At 43.1% G+C, this 18,721-nt stretch overlaps 1 pseudogene; it reads left to right on the forward strand.

The window, feature by feature from the left end:
- The first annotated feature begins 18,398 nt into the window (after positions 1-18,398).
- On the forward strand, positions 18,399-18,516 carry LOC126299780 (5S ribosomal RNA; annotated as a pseudogene).
- The last annotated feature ends 205 nt before the right edge of the window (positions 18,517-18,721 follow it).

Consider the following 18,721-nt stretch of genomic DNA (forward strand, 5'->3'; position numbering starts at 1 on the left):
TCGCATGTAACGGCAATTCTGAAGGGCATAATAAATAGAGATCAAACCTGCCAACCTGGTCGCAGTATTGTCGCAACCGTAAGCGAATATAGAGATATTATCGCCATTTTTTCTACGACTCACTTAAAACTAGATCTAGGTGGAACCTCGCTTAACAAGCAACTCGAATAACACGCAATTCGCATAATGAGTAAAATAAATTGTAAAAAAATGACGTGCTTAACGAGTGGTGTTTCGCATAACGATTGACGGTGATTTCGTGTGACGTCAGTAGCCATTCGAGAGCGGCGGGGAAACAATCAACAATATGAACACCTTTCATTGTCGGCTGCGGCTTATGAACAATGTCTTTAGTACGTACTGCAGTCCGGGATTAGCACTCTTTCTGCTACCATCTTAGTGCAGCTTGTGATCAGATATTTTTCTAAACTTATGGCCGCAAGAAGACGACCATAATAAAAAGAAAATGACCTTAGATATGAAACGTAAAATCACTGAACAACGCGAGCGTGGCGTAAGCGTGACTGATTTAGCATTCACATGCTATTCGTCTACATCAATTATTTTCACTGTCTTGAAGAATAAGGACAAGATTAAGGAAATAGATGCTTAAGGGAGAGGTAAGTATATCTAAACAAGGGTTTGGTATTCTGGACGAGGTCGAAAGGTTGCTCCTTATATGGGTAAATGAAAGCAATTGCAAGACGATACTATTAACGAGAACATCATTTGTGAGAAGGTGAGAACGATTTTCGTCGACCTCGTTAAAAGACGCCAGGATCGTCAGCGCAGAAGAAGTGTTTAAGGGAAGCCGTAGGTGGTTAGAGAAGTTTACGAGAAGAAACGGCATCCACAGCGTTGTGAGGCACGGCGAAGCAGCCAGCCCCGTCACAAAGGCAGCAGAGAACTTCATCAGCAACTTCAAGATGCTCTTAGATTCTGGAGGCTATCTGCCGCAATAGGTTTATAATTGCGATGAGACGGATCTATTCTGGCAAAAGATGCCGAAACGTAGCTTTATAACTGCAGAGGAGAATGCACTACCTGGTCACAAGCCAATGAAAGACCATCTCACTCTGCCATTCTGTGCCAATGCAGGTGGCAATTTGAAAATTAAACTGCTGGTTGTTTACCATTCAGAAGATCCAAGAACATTAAAGAAGTGTAAAGTACAGAAGATCCGGTTAAATGTGATGTAGAAGTCCAACAACAACGCTTGGGTGACACGTGATCATTTTTGTGATAGGATCAATGAAGTGTTTGGTCTTTCATTGCAAAAATATTTGCTTAGGATGACTCCACAACGCCGTATCTTGCTTGTCACGGACTACGCTCTTGCCCACTCTCTAGGCCTACAAGACCACCCACCAGAAGAATTTCAATTCATCAGGATCCAATTTCTGCCTCCCACGCCACTCTTTTACTCCAGCCAATGGATCAGCAGGTTATTTCTAACTTTAAGAAGCTCTACACTAAATCACTGACTCAAGCTGCCAATATCCCTCTCAGAGAATTTTGGAAGTATCACTTCAACATCGTTGCCTGTGTCAAGGTGATCGAAAAGGTGTGGGAAGGGATTACCAAGAGAACTCTCACTTCTGCTTCGAAGAAGCTTTGGCCAGAAATTGTCATCGAATGTGACTCTGAGGCATTTGAGTCAGTACCTGTGGAGCCTGTACTCAACGAGATTGTATTTTTGGCCAAGAGCATGAGAGTAGAGGTGGATAATAATCATATCGATAAGCTTGGGGACGCTCACAGCCAAGATATGACGACCGAAGAGCTTATGGAGTTGCAGTGTGTTTCACAGGAGGAAGTTGCGGAGAGGAGTTCTGCAGAAGAGGAGGAGGACGAGCAGGCGGCGGTAAAAGCAAAGCAGCCATCTTTTGGCGCAATAGTAGAAATACTGAAAACAAGGGAATCGGTCGCATCGTATATTGAAACTCATTATCCCAATAAAGCTGTGTTGCATTTTCGCCAAGTGTTGAAGCGTCGGCAGAAACAAATGATTATATGTAGCTTCCTAGTACGAAGGATTTAGTTATGCCTCGTGAATAATAAAGTACATAATATTGCACGTATAATTTTCTTTGAATAATTGCCATGAATAAGATAAAACTTTTAGAACTATTTCTGCTTGGAATGCAGTATCGTATTTTACATTAATTGAATGGGATCAACTGTTTCGTTTAACAAGTGTTTCATACTACGAGTAATATTGTGGAACGAATTGTGCTTGGTATACGAGGTTCCACTTAATCAGATTCCTGCAAGTCAGGAGGAACACGGTGAGAGCGATGGCGACGAAAATAATTGTTAATGGCCAGTGCAGAAAACAAATCGACATTCAGAGAGGTGTTCCACAAGGCTGCCCGCTATGGAAGTTGCTATGATAGCGTTAGCTCCACTGATGAGAAAGTTATACAGTAAATTTGAAGGCATCACCATCATGAGTCCTAAAAGAGTTTCAAATGCCCATGATGGTGTCATAATCAGGAGCAAAGAAGGTCTGTGTTCATAGAAAACAGCACTGGGATAATACAGTCAGGACTTGGGGGCAGTGGTCAGCCAGACGCAACGTTCTTTGCTAAACTGAAGAGGTTTCGTGCAGTTGATATTAGACCGGATAAAAATTGAGGAGTAATACGAATTTCCAAGCATCATTTTCCACAGATGTCCATTTCGAATGAATTCCGTAAATTGGAAGGCAATGCTACGTACTATTTGATCCGCAGTAAGATGAAACCGATGTAGAGGCATGAAGGTATTGCATTAATTTCACCTGGTTAATATTAAAACTCTGGCAAAGACACATTATTTAGGACAATGCTTGCCGATGCCCAAAGGGTAACGAAACTGAGCATGACTGCAGTAGGTAATTACACTGGTGTCCAAAATTAAAGCAACAATCCTTCCCCTTCCTGTGTCTAATTCACGATATAATCATACAAACTGTCAACAGTTGTCGTTACGATCGTGCTCTGCACGGAAGATGGAATTCTGGTCAGGGTACCAATCAAACGGGATAGTATCTTTCGGGTAGTCCCACATCCACAATCGCTGTGCACACAGTCACATACGGTACACTATGGCACAGAGAAGATGTTTGCCGGACTCTCTATACTGAATATCCGTAGGAGGAATTGAAGCAGGACAGTCGAAAACTGATATGGCCTGATGGCTTAAAGTGAATCGTTGTGCTGTTTCTCGGATGTGGCGGCAGTTTATAGAGACCGAAACTGTATCCCAAAGTCCAGGGCACGGTCGCCCACGTGTGACATCAGAAAGAGGAGACCGTTATTTGGCTGTGAACGGTACAACGGTACTGCATTAGTACTGCACAGCAACTGGCCTCTGGCCACGTAGCATCTACTGGACGTGCTGTATTGAGGCAAACAGTGTACAGAAGGCTTCGGCAGAGTGGCTTTCATCGTCGGAGACTTGCTGTACGTGGAACTCTGGCACGTCTTGACAGAAGGGAACGTCTGGAGTGGAGTCGTCAACATGTCACCTGAACGGTCGAACAGTGGGCCAATGTTCTTCTCACAGGTGAGTCCTGATTTGGTCTGGAGAGTGATTCTAGACGAATTCGTTTCTGGAGGGAACGTCGAACACGATTTAGGGACCCAAACGTTGTGGAAAGAGACCGGTATCGAGGAGGATCCCTAATGGTGTGAGCAGGGATTGTGTTGACCACTCGTACGGCCGTTCATGAAATTGTACGGATGAATCGGAAAGGTTTACTGCCGTCAGGTATCGTGATGAGATCTTGTGACATCCTGTGTGGTTGTTTCGATGTACTGTGGACCCAGACGTAATACTGACGGACAATAATGCCAGACCTCATAAAGCACAGGTGGTTGGTGTTTTCTTGGAAACGGAAGATATTGTACTCATGGCGTAGGCTGCTCACTCTTCCGATTTGGATCCGATAGAGCACGACTGGGATGCACTACGGAGCCGGGTTGCATCACGCCAGCATCCACCAACAACTCCCCAAGACTTGCTAGCAGCTCTACTGGAGGAATGGTCGTTGTTGCCTCAACATAAGACTGATGTCATCATCTCTAGCAGGCACCGTCGTTGTCAGATCTGTATTGCTGCCAGAGGTGGGCGCTCCCCATACTGAGCACATTAATCAGTTGTCAGAATGTGTGTACAAATCCATTAAGTTGGAAAAAACGAAGAACATTTCAGTCTCCGATATGCATGTTGTTGTTGTTTACGTTCTGCATTCTTTACAGTATTTCTGCTTTATTACCATCTTTTTATACTGTTTTGTGACTACATAAACGCAACTTTGCAAAATTTCCGTTTCTTGCTTTAATTTTGGACATCAGTGTACATATGGCACGGACACGTATTCCATGTTGCATCCAGTGCCTTAACTCTAAAGATGGGTGAACGGGGCCTAGCTCTCAGATATTAACAAAAAGCCATCGCCTTATATTAAAAGAGAAATTTAGAGTGTAGCGAAAAACGTTCGGGCACCGTCATTCCAGCACTGCTGAAAGCGATAGAGCGTAAGAGACGGATCCACCGACGAATGTGGCACCGATTAGCCCAAAATTAAAGCATGTAAGACAATTTTATACCGATATAAGGTACATCAGAGTCCAACGAAGAAAGCAGTCAAACGCAAACAATCGTTCTATCTTGGATGTGATGATGCAGAATATGGAACGAAGCAAAATAGATCAGAAATACCACGACAAAAATTGGAAGATAGTCTCGCCACTCAAGTTCTGTCAAAAGAACTTCATTCCATTGGTATATGCAACACAAACCAAGTATTTCCTCGTTGATGCGCTCTCAGACCGATTCACAGTTCGTAACTGTCTAGATATCTGGAAGGAGATCAAAAGAAAAACAGCTTTCATTCAAAGAAATGATAGTAAATATATAGAAGTCCTATGATTCTTGGTTCGTGATCGGGTAGCATATCCTTACATAAAAAACAACGCCACTTGTGGCTTTATGGCAGTTATGTCAACTAAATCATTACCAAGAAAGGAGATGAGAAGTTGGAAGAATTCCAAACGTATATCGTAAAATAATATTATACAATATCCTCAATTAGAAGTTACAAAAAACAATTTGGGAAGATGTTAAACAAAAATGTAAAATGTGTATGAATTTCTAATGGACCAAACTACTGAGGTCATCGGTCCCTAGACTTACACACTGCTTAAACTAACTTACGCTCAGAAGAATACACACGCCGAGGGAGGACTCGCACCTCCGACTGGAATGGCCGCACAGTCAGTGACATGGCGCCTCTAACCACGCGACCACTACGCACGGCAGATGCTAAACATCCTTTTTTAGAAATCGGGTGTAAAATTAGAAAGATGTAAAACTTCCTGGCAGATCAAAACTGTGTGCCGGACCGAGACTCGAACTCGGGACCTTTGCCTTTCGCGGGCAAGTGCTCTACCAGCTGAGCTACCCAAGCACGACTCACGCCCCGTCCCCACAGCTCTACTTCTGCCAATACCTCGTCTCCTAACTTCCAAACTTTACAGAAGCTTTCCTGCGAACCTTTCTTTCAGGAGTGCTAGTTCTGCTGGTTCGCAGGAGAGCTTCTGTAACGTTTGGAAGTTAGGAGACGAGGTACTGGCAGAAGTAGAGCTGTGGGGACGGGGCGTGAGTCATGCTTGGGTAGCTCAGTTGGTAGAGCACTTGCCCGCGAAAGGCAAAGGTCCCGAGTTCGGGGGTCTCGGTGCGGCACACAGTTTTAATCTGCCAGGAAGTTTCATATCAGCGGACACTCCGCTGCAGAGTGAAAATCTCATTCTAGAAAGATTTAGCTCCAGTGTTTTTGTTACGAAATGGTATAGAAGCGATGGAAAGAAGTAGGGGACTACTGCTGAGTGTGAAGTATTGAATGGACTTCGTGCGTTCTTCGGTCGCTAGAGTAGCCGTGAAGGACTCAGTAGAATCCCTGAAATGTCATCCCTCAGGCGAGTATCACATGGATATTGTAACGTTATTACTAATTAAACTTGATAAAAGTATCAGAAAGATAATAAAACCACAACTAAAGGTTGAAGAATTAAATAACTGTTGGATATATAAGGAAATGTTTTTAGGTTCTATTCTCGTGACTCACTTCATATGAACTTAACATTATCATTTCAGAGAAGAGATATCTTTTCTACAATTTAAGGAAATTAATCTGATTTCTATTCATTTTATCATATTAATGTCATTTTTTTAGTAATTACAGAAGATTAGTTATGAAAAAAAGAAAATTTAGTCGTTTCTCCCAAAAATTCAGTTTTACTTATGTAACTAATGGCAAAATAGCTTAATAATACAGAAGAAACTATTTTTATTTTGCCTACAGAAATTTCATTCTTTGTAAAGGCGATGAAGTCATGCCGAGAAGAGACACATTACGTTGGCGAGTGCAAGGCGGGACCATGAGGGGGGGCGAACTCTTATACGAGGAATATTCAGCAAGAAAATTTTTGACATAATCCTCCCAAAAAAATCTGAGTTTGACGTCTTGTATCTCAGGAATAAATGTATGCCGAATTTCAAATTTGGCATGCAGTAGCCTAACAACACATGGTTTTCAAATACAAAGTTTCATTTGTGTACCACTTTCCAGTACATTAAATGCCAATTTTGAAGATTTTGCAAAAATATCAAAAATGCGGTGTTTTCGATCTCATTTTGCGAAAAATCGTATAAAATTTTTCCAAGCTGGGATCATTAGAAGGATCGTGGTCTTAACCGCAGAAAAAAGGGTATTTAATTACCCAACCCAGTCCAACAATGCTAGGTAATTTGAATCTAGATTGTGCGCGAAAACCACAGGCACGTAAAAAATTTAAACTGTGAATTCCATACGTTTTAATGTAAATGCATTCTGAACATGAAATTTTAATACGCCATATGCTGGTAGCACAATTGTGTGAAACATTAAATTTCATTCACATACTATATTTTTATAATCATCATAACCGTGAAAAAGTTGATATTTTTTTGTGAAAAAGTGAATATAAGGTATATTTCACACTTCTTTTAGAAATACCATTGTTAGTAAGGCTTCAGAACCAATCTCATTCGAAATAACATGATTTTCTGAACGTTTGAAAAACATGCCCTTTTTAACTGTAATTAGCTTTGAAATTAATTCTGAAAGCAAATTGGGTGTGGTCAATTTTTTTGTAATTTTTATGAAAATTGAGTTTGAACTGATTTTGTAGAAATTTGGATATCAGTAAGTGAATGAAAACCTTATGTTGCTAAGTTGTGTCCAAGATTCACATTTATAACGCCTTTAATCGACGACCAGTAAGAAGCAAAATTTAAAACTTTATTCACGCCGTGATTTTTCCAGCTATTTTGCCTCAAATTATGTAGTATTGTTATCTCATGTTGGAAATTAAACTCACTGTTCTGGGGGATTTAAAACACATTGTTTCCGCGAGACTGGTTTTGAAGCTTTAACAGAAGACGGTATTTGTACAAGAAGTGACGGATCTACGGTATTTTTACCTTTTCACAAAAATCATCATCTTTGTGATCAGTTTGTTGATTGGAAACTAATGTCTGAATGAAATTTAGTATTCCATAGCCTTTTCCTTCCTCCCTATTGCGTATTAGATTTCATGCTCACCATTCGTGTATTCTACAAGATATAAGAATCCAACTTTACATATTTCTCGTGCCTGAGATTTTCGCGCCTAACGCGGGTTAACAATGCTTGATTCAAATTATCTAGCATTGTTATTCCGCGCTGGATAATCGAATACACTTTTTTCCTCGGATAAAAGCATGATCTTCCTAATGAGTCCAGTTTTATAGAACACAGTTTTTTGCAAAATCAGGTCGAAAGTACCGAATATTTAACCATCTTACAAAATCTTTAACTCTACACTTAATGTAGTTAGTAATAGAAAGAGATATATAAACGAAACTTTATATTTGAGTATCTTGTGTTTTTAGGTTACTAAATGCAAAGTTCTACATTCGTTATACCTTTAGTCTCTGAGATATAAGAAACCGAACACAGAATTTTTTTTCGAAAGCAGATAGGCTATTTTGCCTAGAATTCTCTGACTGAATATGCCTTGTAAAATTCTTTTCGTTATTATTTTTAACAGAACGTTTAAAGTTGTACAATATGGCCAAATTTCATTTCGATCGACAAAATACTGTCCGAGATATAACAGCTCAAATTTGGCAGAAATTCACGTTCGCTCTGGGCAAAGTCGCTCATGGAGTCAAAAAAGTGACTTTATATCAGCCAGTATTGTTACGACGAATGTTTTGCTTTACCACTGTTCATGGAGACATGCGCGAATGTTCACATAAAATTTCAACAAAATTCATAATGGTCCAGCAGAGAGGTCTAGGCTACACACAAACATGCGCAATACATGCATGTTGGCAATGAAGAAAGCAATAGGTAGTTGCGGTATGGGCAGTAGCTAAGGCTGTACCTGGGTGGCGGCGGCTGCAGTCGATCCGGAGCGTCTGGGCTGCTGCCTCGGCGACGTGACGCGGAGTGAGAAACTCCGCGATGACCGGCGCCGTATATACGCGCGCGCTTGGCGCCTCTATTACCTGGAGGGGGTAAGTCTTCGGGGGGGCGCTTGCGCGACCAAGGGTGGCTGTTGGTTGGTGTCCATTCGGGTTGTTGTGCCCCCCACTCCTTTCCGTCACTGCTGCTGTCTGCTGTCTCTCTTCAACAGCACATACCGGCGCGCGCATGCGCACTAGCATTGTGAATACTCACGCAAGCGCACAAACACACACACACACACACACACACACACACAACGTACGATGCGCATACAGTAACGTTTAAACTCATTTATGTATTGATCTTTGCAAACGCTATTATCACTTAAATCACTAGAAAGGTCGGCTTTCTACAGCACTAACCGATCGAGGCAGCGAAAAATCGAAATGACGCGAGAACGATTTTAATCCATTCGTCCTATCTCCCAAATTTATTTTCTCGTGTCTGTGCTCATTGCCTCCACGTAATTATTAAATGATAAAACCATTTTAAATATCCACCTAGGCTGCCAAACTCGTTATATAAGACGATAGCCACTTTTGACATGTGGCCATTTTCTAATGCAACTGCGTCAGTGATATAAGTGTCACATTTCAAAACTTCCCCGCACACACGTCTAAAATACGCATATAAACAACAGCATGCTGAATGTCTCCGATTTTTTTACGCGAAAACCTTTAAGGCTTTTTATATAAAACGAACGTTATCAATATACCACACTTTTTATTCCTCACGTCTATATATTTATTTCTCAACACAGTCACCATTACGAGAAACATGTTTCCCCGAGAGACCAGTTTGTTGATACCGTCACTGTAGTATATTTGACGTGGTTGACGGAGCCATGTCCTCATCTCTCTTTGTACCGCTTCATCACTACCAGTGTGAGGCCTTCTAAGGTCTTCTTTAAGTTTTGGAAACGGATGAAAATCGGATAGGGCCAAGTCGGTACTCTGTGGAGGATGGTCGATGATGTGAACTCAAGGCGTCGGTTGTTGCACAAGTCGCAGCGCTCGTGTGTTGTCTGGCATTGTCATGCTGAAGATGAGGCTGCTTCATGCCCGGACAAACTCTTCTAATTCGAACCCCGATTACAGCACGCAGTTTCTCACCGCCGACATTGTTACGTTACACATCGACATGTTACAAGCTACAATTCGCAGCCCTCTAGCGGTAGACGAGAAGAATGAAGATGTAGGATATTAATAACGTTTCTTTTATTTAAAAAGATTTAAGAGTTTTCACATAAAATATTCGGAGGTATTACTTTTTAACACGCTCACGTATTTATGCATGTCACATACTGCGTACAGGAATACATTTCGTGACACGTCATCTAGCTAAACCACTGTTAACAAGCGTGTTTTAGTTTGTGGAAGCGAAATGTTACATTGTGCTGCTCAGTAAATTAAGAAAGAACTTGGATTCAATTTAATTGTATGTCGTGTCGCAGTATGTGTTCCTGTAATGCAGTATGTGTTTTGCAAGACCGTATACGAGGATTTTCGACGTTTGTGAGTGGGAAGACATCTCTATTCCCACATAGCACTGAACGGTTTTTAAATATGACACACACATCACCAACGCAGCTGCATTTGAAAATACTGGTGCCGGCCGCTGTGGTTCTAGGCGCTTCAGTTCGGAACGTCGCTGCTGCTACGGTCGCAGGTTCGAATTCTGCCTCGAGCATGGAGGTGTGTGATGTCCTTAGATTATTTAGGTTTAAGTAGTTCTATGTCTAGGGGACTGATGACATCAGATGTTAAGTCCTATAGTTCTTGGAGTCATCTGAAGCAATTTTAAAAACAATTCTGGCTAGTAATGTAATTTAATACATAACGAAATAAAAGTCGTCTCGTTGACAGCTTACAGAATTGTTTTATCGTCCTGATTTATGTTTTCGTAGTTCCCTAAATTATTTCAGGCTTAAGAAGGGACAATTACTTGTAACCTACTACGACACCGAGCGAGGTGGCGCAGTGGTTAGACACTGGACTCGCATTCGGGGGGACGACGGTTCAATCCCGCTTCCGGCCATCCTGATTTAGGCTTTCCGTGATTTCCCTAAATCGCTCCAGGCAAATGGCGGGATGGTTCCTTTGAATGGGCACGGCCGACTTTCTTCGCCATCCTTCCCTAATCCCATGAGACCGATGACCTCGCTGTTTGGCCTCCTTCCCCAAACAACGCAACCCAACCCTACTACGACAAATTCTTTTTTTCCATCCATTCAACTGGTACTTCCTCACGTCAACGAAATTAATTCTAACTACTTTTACTGCATAGGTGGAGTGATGTAACTTCGTACAATTTTCAGTCCTTGGCCTCTAGTCAACCGACGAAGTATGGCTTAACTGTCCACATGTTATGTGAAAAGTTGTAAAAAGTGTACCATTTTATTCGACATAAAATTCTGTACCTGAAAAATTAGTAATACATTCCAAATAGCTACAGTATAATATACAGCACATAAATGTATAGAACACGGAATATTTAGAAATGCTGCGCAAAACACAACCTCATATCTAACGACAACTAAAACTATAAAATGGCAGGAACCGCTTATGGCAGTCTCTAGTGCGCGTGCCTTCACGTGATTCTAAAATCGCACACTAAACTGAACTACCGACTAAGAAATATCTTGTGTTCCTAGGTACACTACCCTCTAGGGACAACAATCTCTCCAACTAAAACACACTGCACGATGCATTGCATATTACTAGACAAAAAGTAATTTCAGTATCACGAAGGAATAACAATAAAAGTGCAAAACATGTGCGACGCGTGACTTAGTATCACAGAAATAAGAAATTGAAGTTCTGATTAATCTAGCTGCATTAAAGCAAGCTATACTGGCTACTTCAAGACGCCACCCAGAAGCGATGTAACAAATTTCTGACAGGAATGGATTGCGCAGAGACTCGTAAAGTAAAAAATAAAAATACAGAAGAAACTTCACGATACAGTAACAAAAATGGGAGAAAATATTAACACTTCTTTATTATTACAAAAGTGTATGCGTTAAATAATTGGTAGAAAGCATCTTCTACATATTATTTTCAAAAACATTTTAATATCCCCGGTGCCGGGCGTGATCGATAACAGCTGAGGCGTACTACAGCTCGTAACTGACGAGTGCCAGCAGAGGCTTGAGTGGCCGTTCACGCGGGCCTAGCTGCTCACAGCAGTGGGGCTAGTCAAGCAGCTGTGAGTAGGGTGGCCAGAAGCAGTCTGCTAGTCTTGTGACGTGTTGCGGGGTAGCTTGTGCTGAGAAACAATTGTTAAGAAAAAATTCGATACCTTGTGCCGTTTCCGCTTTAATTCGCGTTGACAGCAGCCAATCACGTCGCTGCGCACGCAAATTCAAGCGATTGAACTCGCTAAAATGCGGCAACGCTCAGACATCTGTGGGTCAGTGAGTGACCACTTATTGAAATCGTCATTACCAGTTAAAATGTGACTTTTTCGGGAATGATAAATTTAAGCTAGGTGGGCAAAAGCTACGTTTGATCGATTTGAGGAAACTAAACGACGAAAACGTTTGTCGACACTGTCTCTGGCAGGCTGCTTGAAATTTCGCGCGCAGGGATCTGATTGGTTAACTCCAATGCTAGTTAAATCTGAAACGGGGCAGCGTGTCGAAGTTTTACCTTAACAATTATTTCTCACGTGAACCATACCTGTAACTCCCTTACAAGCATTTCAGACCGTTCCTGACCACCGTGTAAAGTACTTCGCCCGAGTGCCAATCACGCCTACTTACTATATTCAGGGTGCTGCGTTGATAGTGACCGGGCCAAATACCTCACGAAATAAGCATCAAACGAAAAACTACAAAGAACGGAACTCATCTAGCTTGAAGGGGAAAACCAGATGGCGCTATGGTTGGCCCGCTAGATGGCGCTGCCATAGGTCAAACGGATATCAACTGCGTTTTTTTAAAATAGGAACCCCCATTTATCTACATCTACATCTACATGACTACTCTGCAATTCACATTTAAGTGCTTGGCAGAGGGTTCATCGAACCACAATCATACTTTCTCTCTACTATTCCACTCCCGAACAGCGTGCGGGAAAAACGAACACCTAAACCTTTCTGTTCGAGCTCTGATTTCTCTTATTTTATTTTGATGATCATTCCTACCTATGTAGGTTGGGCTCAACAAAATATTTTCGCATTCGGAAGAGAAAGTTGGTGACTGAAATTTCGTAAGAAGGTCTCGCCGCGACGAAAAACGTCTATGCTGTAATGACTTCCATCCCAACTCGTGTATCATATCTGCCACACTCTCTCCCCTATAACGCGATAATACAAAACGAGCTGCCCTTTTTTGCACCCTTTCGATGTCCTCCGTCAATCCCACCTGGTAAGGATCCCACACCGTGCAGCAATATTCTAACAGAGGACGAACGAGTGTAGTGTAAGCTGTCTCTTTAGTGGACTTGTTGCATCTGCTAAGTGTCCTGCCAATGAAACGCAACCTTTGGCTCGCCTTCCCGACAATATTATCTATGTGGTCATTCCAACTAAAGTTGTTCGTAATGTTAACACCCAGGTACTTAGTTGAATTGACAGCCTTGAGAATTGTACTATTTATCGAGTAATCGAATTCCAACGGATTTCTTTTGGAACTCATGTGGATCATCTCACACTTTTCGTTATTTAGCGTCAACTGCCACCTGACACACCATACAGCAATCTTTTCTAAATCGCTTTGCAGCTGATACTGGTCTTCGGATGACCTTACTAGACGGTAAATTACAGCATCATCTGCGAACAGTCTAAGAGAACTGCTCAGATTGTCACCCAGGTCATTTATATAGATCAGGAACAGTAGAGGTCCCAGGACGCTTCCCTGGGGAACACCTGATATCACTTCAGTTTTACTCGATGATTTGCCGTCTATTACTACGAACTGCGACCTTCCTGACAGGAAATCACGAATCCAGTCGCACAACTGAGACGATACCCCATAGCTCCGCAGCTTGATTAGAAGTCGCTTGTGAGGAACGGTGTCAAAAGCTTTCCGGAAATCTAGAAATACGGAATCAACTTGAGATCCCCTGTCGATAGCGGCCATTACTTCGTGCGAATAAAGAGCTAGCTGCGTTGCACAAGAGCGATGTTTTCTGAAGCCATGCTGATTACGTGTCAATAGATCGTTCGCTTCGAGGTGGTTCATAATGTTTGAATACAGTATATGCTCCAAAACCCTACTGCAAACCGACGTCAATGATATAGGTCTGTAGTTAAATGGATTACTCCTACTACCCTTCTTGAACACTGGTGCGACCTGCGCAATTTTCCAATCTGTAGGTACAGATCTATCGGTGAGCGAGCGGTTGTATATGAGTGCTAAGTAGGGAGCTATAGTATCAGCGTAATCTGAAAGGAACCTAATCGGTATACAATCTGGACCTGAAGACTTGCCCGTATCAAGCGATTTGAGTTGCTTCGCAACCCCTAAGGTATCTACTTCTAAGAAACTCATCCTAGCAGATGTTCGTGTTTCAAATTCTGGAATATTCCATTCGTTTTCCCTGGTGAAGGAATTTCGGAAAACTGCGTTCAATAACTCCGCTTTAGCGGCACAGTCGTCGATAACAGTACCATCGGCACTGCGCAGCGAAGGTATTGACTGCGTCTTGCCGCTTGTGTACTTTACATACGACCAGAATTTCTTCGGATTTTCTACCAAATTTCGAGACAATGTTTCGTTGTGGAACCTATTAAAGGCATCTCGCATCGAAGTACGTGCCAAATTTCGCGCGTCTGTAAATTTTAGCCCATCTTCGGGATTTCGCGTTCTTCTGAACTTCGCATGCTTTTTCCGTTGCCTCTGCAACAGCGTTCGGACCTTTTTTGTGTACCATGGGGGATCCGTTCCATCTCTTACCAATTTATGAGGTATGAATATCTCAATTGCTGTTGCTACTATATCTTTGAATTTGAGCCACATCTCATCTACATTCGCATAGTCAGTTCGGAAGGAATGGAAATTGTCTTTTAGGAAGGCTTCTAGTGGCACTTTATCCGCTTTTTTAAATAAAATTATTTTGCGTTTGTTTCTGATGGGTTTGGAAGAAATGGTATTGAGCCTAGCTACAATGACCTTGTGATCACTAATCCCTGTATCAGTCATGATGCTCTCTATCAGCTCTGGATTGTTTGTGGCCAAGAGGTCAAGTGTGTTTTCGCAACCATTTACAATTCGCGTGGGTTCGTGGACTAACTGCTCGAAATAATTTTCGGAGAATGCATTTAGGACAATCTCGGAAGACGTTTTCTGCCTACCACCGGTTTTGAACAAGTATTTTTGCCAACATACTGAGGGTAGGTTGAAGTCCCCATCAACTATAACCGTATGAGTGGGGTATTTATTTTTACGAGACTCAAACTTTCTCTGAACTGTTCCGCAACTGTATCATCGGAGTCTGGGGGTCGGTAGAAGGAGCCAATTATTAACTTAATTCGGCTGTTAAGTATAACCTCCACCCACACCAGTTCGCACGGAGTATCTACTTCGACTTCACTACAAGATAAACCACTACTGACAGACACAAACACTCCACCACCAATTCTGCCTAATCTATCTTTCCTGAACACCGTCTGAGACTTCGTAAAAATTTCTGCAGAACTTATTTCAGGCCTTAGCCACCTTTCTGTACCTATAACGATATCAGCTTCTGTGCTTTCTATTAGCGCTTGAAGCTCAGGGACTTTTCCAGCGCAACTACAACAATTTACAACTATAATTCCGACTGTTCCTTGATCCAAGCACGTCCTGTAATTGCCAAGCACCCTTTGACATTGCAGCCCATCCCGCACTTTCCCGAGGCCTTCTAACCTAAAAAACCGCCCAGTCCACGCCACACAGCCTCCGCTACCCGTGTAGCCGCCAGCTGAGTGTAGTGAACTCCTGACCTATTCAGCGGAACCCGAAACCCCACCACCCTATGGCGCAAGTCAAGGAATCTGCAGCCAATACGGTCGCAAAACCGTCTGAGCCTCTGATTCAGACCCTCCACCCGGCTCTGCACCAAAGGTCCGCAGTCGGTTCTGTCAACGATGCTGCAGATGGTGAGCTCTGCCTTCATCTCGTAAGCAAGACCGGCAGCCTTCACCAAATCAGATAGCCGCTGGAATCCAGAGAGAATTTCCTCAGATCCAAAGCGACACACGTCATTAGTGCCGACATGTGCCACCACCTGCAGCTGGCTGCACCCTGTGCTCTTCATGGCATCCGGAAGGACCCTTTCCACATCAGGAATGACTCCTCCCGGAATGCACACGGAGTGCACACTGGATTTCTTCCCCTCCTTAGCCGCCGTATCCCTAAGGGGCCCCATTACGCGCCTAACATTGGAGCTCCCAACTACCAGTAAGCCCACCCTCTGCGATTGCCCGGACCTTGAAGGCTGAGAATGATCCTCTGAAACAGGACAGGCAGCTGCATCTGGCTCAGCCAGAGACAGTGCCTGAAACCTGTTTGTCAGACGCACCGGGGAGGCTTTCTGATCAGCCTCCGGGGACGCCTTTCGCTGCCTGCCACGCCATTACATATTCATGCAGTACGTAAAGAAATATGAATGTTTTAGTTGGACCACTTTTTTCGTTTTGTGATAGATGACACCGTAATAGTCACAAACGTACAAGTACGTGGTATCACGTAACGACCCGCCAGTGCGGACGATATTTGCTTCGTGATACATTACCCGTGTTAAAATGGACCGTTTACCAATTGCGGAAATGTCGATATCGTGTTTATGAATGGCTATTTAGATCAAAATGCCCAACGGCGTGTGCTATGTATGCTGCTTGGTATCCTGGACGACATCATCCAAGTGTCCGGACCGTTCTCCGGATAGTTACGTTATTTAAGGAAACAGGAAGTGTTCAGCCACATGTGAAGTGTCAGCCGCGACCTGCAACAAATGGCGATGCCCAAGTAGGTATTTTAGCTGCTGTCGTGGCTAATCTGCACATCAGTAGGAGACAAACTGCGCGAGAATCGAGAATCTCAAAAACGGCGGTGTTGCCCCAGTACCATATTTCTAGCACCAGGAATTGCATGGCGACGACTTTGAACGTCGTTTACAGTCCTGGCACTGGGCACAAGTGAAATTACGGGACGGTGACTGATTTTTTACACGCGTTCTGTTTAGCGACGAAACGTCATTCACCAGCAGCGGTAACGTAAAATGGCATAATATGCACAATTGCGCAACGGAAAATCCACGATGGCTGCGGCAATTGGAACATCAGCGACCTTGGCGGGTTAATGTATGGTGCGGCATTATGGGAGAAAGGATAATTGGCCCCCATTTTATCGATGGCAATCTACATGGTACAATGTATGCTGATTTCCTACGTAATGTCCTACCGATTTTACTACAGGATGTTTCACTGCATGACAGAATGGCGATGTACTTCAAACATCTCGGATGTACGGCACATAGCTGGCGTGCGGTTGAAGCGGTATTGAATAGCATATTTCATGACGTTCACTGGATCTGATGTCCCCGGATTTCTTTCTGTGGTGGAAGTTGAAGGATATTTGATATCGTGATCCACCGACAACATGCTTCAGCGCATTGTTAATGCATGTGCGAACAATACGGAAGGCGAACTACTCGCTGTTGAGAGGAATGTAGTTACACGTATTGCCAAATGCACTGAGGTTGACGGACACCATTTTGAGCATTTATTGCATTAATGTGGTATTTACAGGTAATCACGCTGTAACAGCATGCGTGCTCAGAAATCGTAAGTTCACAAAGGTACATGTATCACACTGGAACAACAAAAATAAAATGTTCAAATGTACCTAAGTTCTGTATTTTAATTTAAAAAACTTACCTGTTACCAACTGTTCGTCTAAAATTGTGAGCCATATTTTGTGACTATTACAGGGCCATCTATCACAAAGCGAAGAAAGTGGTCCAACTAAAACATTCATATTTCTTTACGTACTTCACGAATATGTAGTATAAAATGGGGGTTCCTATTTAAAAAGATGCAATTGATATCCGTTTGACATATGGCAGTGCCATCTAGCGGGCCAACCATAGCGCCATCTGGTTTCCCCCTTCAAGGTAGACAAGTTTCGTTCTTTGTAGTTTTTTCGTTTGACGCTTATTTCGTGAGATATTTGGTCCGGTCACGATAAATGGACCACCCTGTGGATACCAATCCAGCTGTGGACATTGAATTTCCGCTTATCGTTACTGGCATTTATTCGGTGTTCATCTCATGAGTGGCTTGGCCCTGTTTAGAGATTATGCATTCGCAGAGAGAGTGAACGTGAAAGTGGTGACAAGGATGAGATAGTGTACTTTGTCCCTAACAGGGAGATCACAGCTTAAGCTTTGACCAAATCCGATCCTGGTCTTGGTGAAGTGCGAAATTTTACTAAATCTTTTGAGGGTGCTTGGGCAGCTCAGCATGCATTAATAAGTGAAATTCAAGTATCAAAAGTAGTTAGGCATCATCGAGAGCAGCAGCGAACTGATGATTCTGAGTAATTACCTTCTTTTTCTACCTGTAAGTCTCGCTCGAGTTCACAGTCGTCCGGCTCGCCAGCGTCTCATGAAAGATTTGAGTACGTCGATCGATCGACTGATAAGCTCCCCCATCCGCACCCCCTCCACGTCCACTGACATTTTTTGTAATGTAAATCGAGCACCTCTGGAACACCGTCCCTCTTCAGCATTGCGATGTGACCCACGCAAGTCGAACAATCTCCAGTCCTGCCCTGAATGCAGTAGCTGGAATTCCAGATGCAACTGGCCGCACCATATAGCAGATTATTTATTTATTTGCTGCTGTTACCATTTACATACACTATGTGATCAAAGCCAACGGCCTTGCCGCAGTGGTAACACCGGTTCCCATCAGATCACCGAAGTTAAGCGCTGTCGGTCTGGGCTAGCACTTGGATGGGTGACCATCCGGTCCGCCGAGCGCTGTTGGCAAGCGGAGTGCACTCAGCCCTTGTGAGGCAAACTGAGAAGCTACTTGACTGAGACGTAGCGGCTCCGGCCTGGAGAGCGGTGTGCTGACCACATGCCCCTCCATATCCGGATCCAGTGCAGCCTATGGGATGAGGATCACGCGGCGGCCGGTCGGTATCGTTGGGCCTTCATGGCCTGTTCGGGAGGAATTTAGTTTAGTTTAGTT

This window comes from Schistocerca gregaria, chromosome X, assembly GCF_023897955.1.
Source record: "Schistocerca gregaria isolate iqSchGreg1 chromosome X, iqSchGreg1.2, whole genome shotgun sequence".
NCBI classification, from domain to species: domain Eukaryota; kingdom Metazoa; phylum Arthropoda; class Insecta; order Orthoptera; family Acrididae; genus Schistocerca; species Schistocerca gregaria.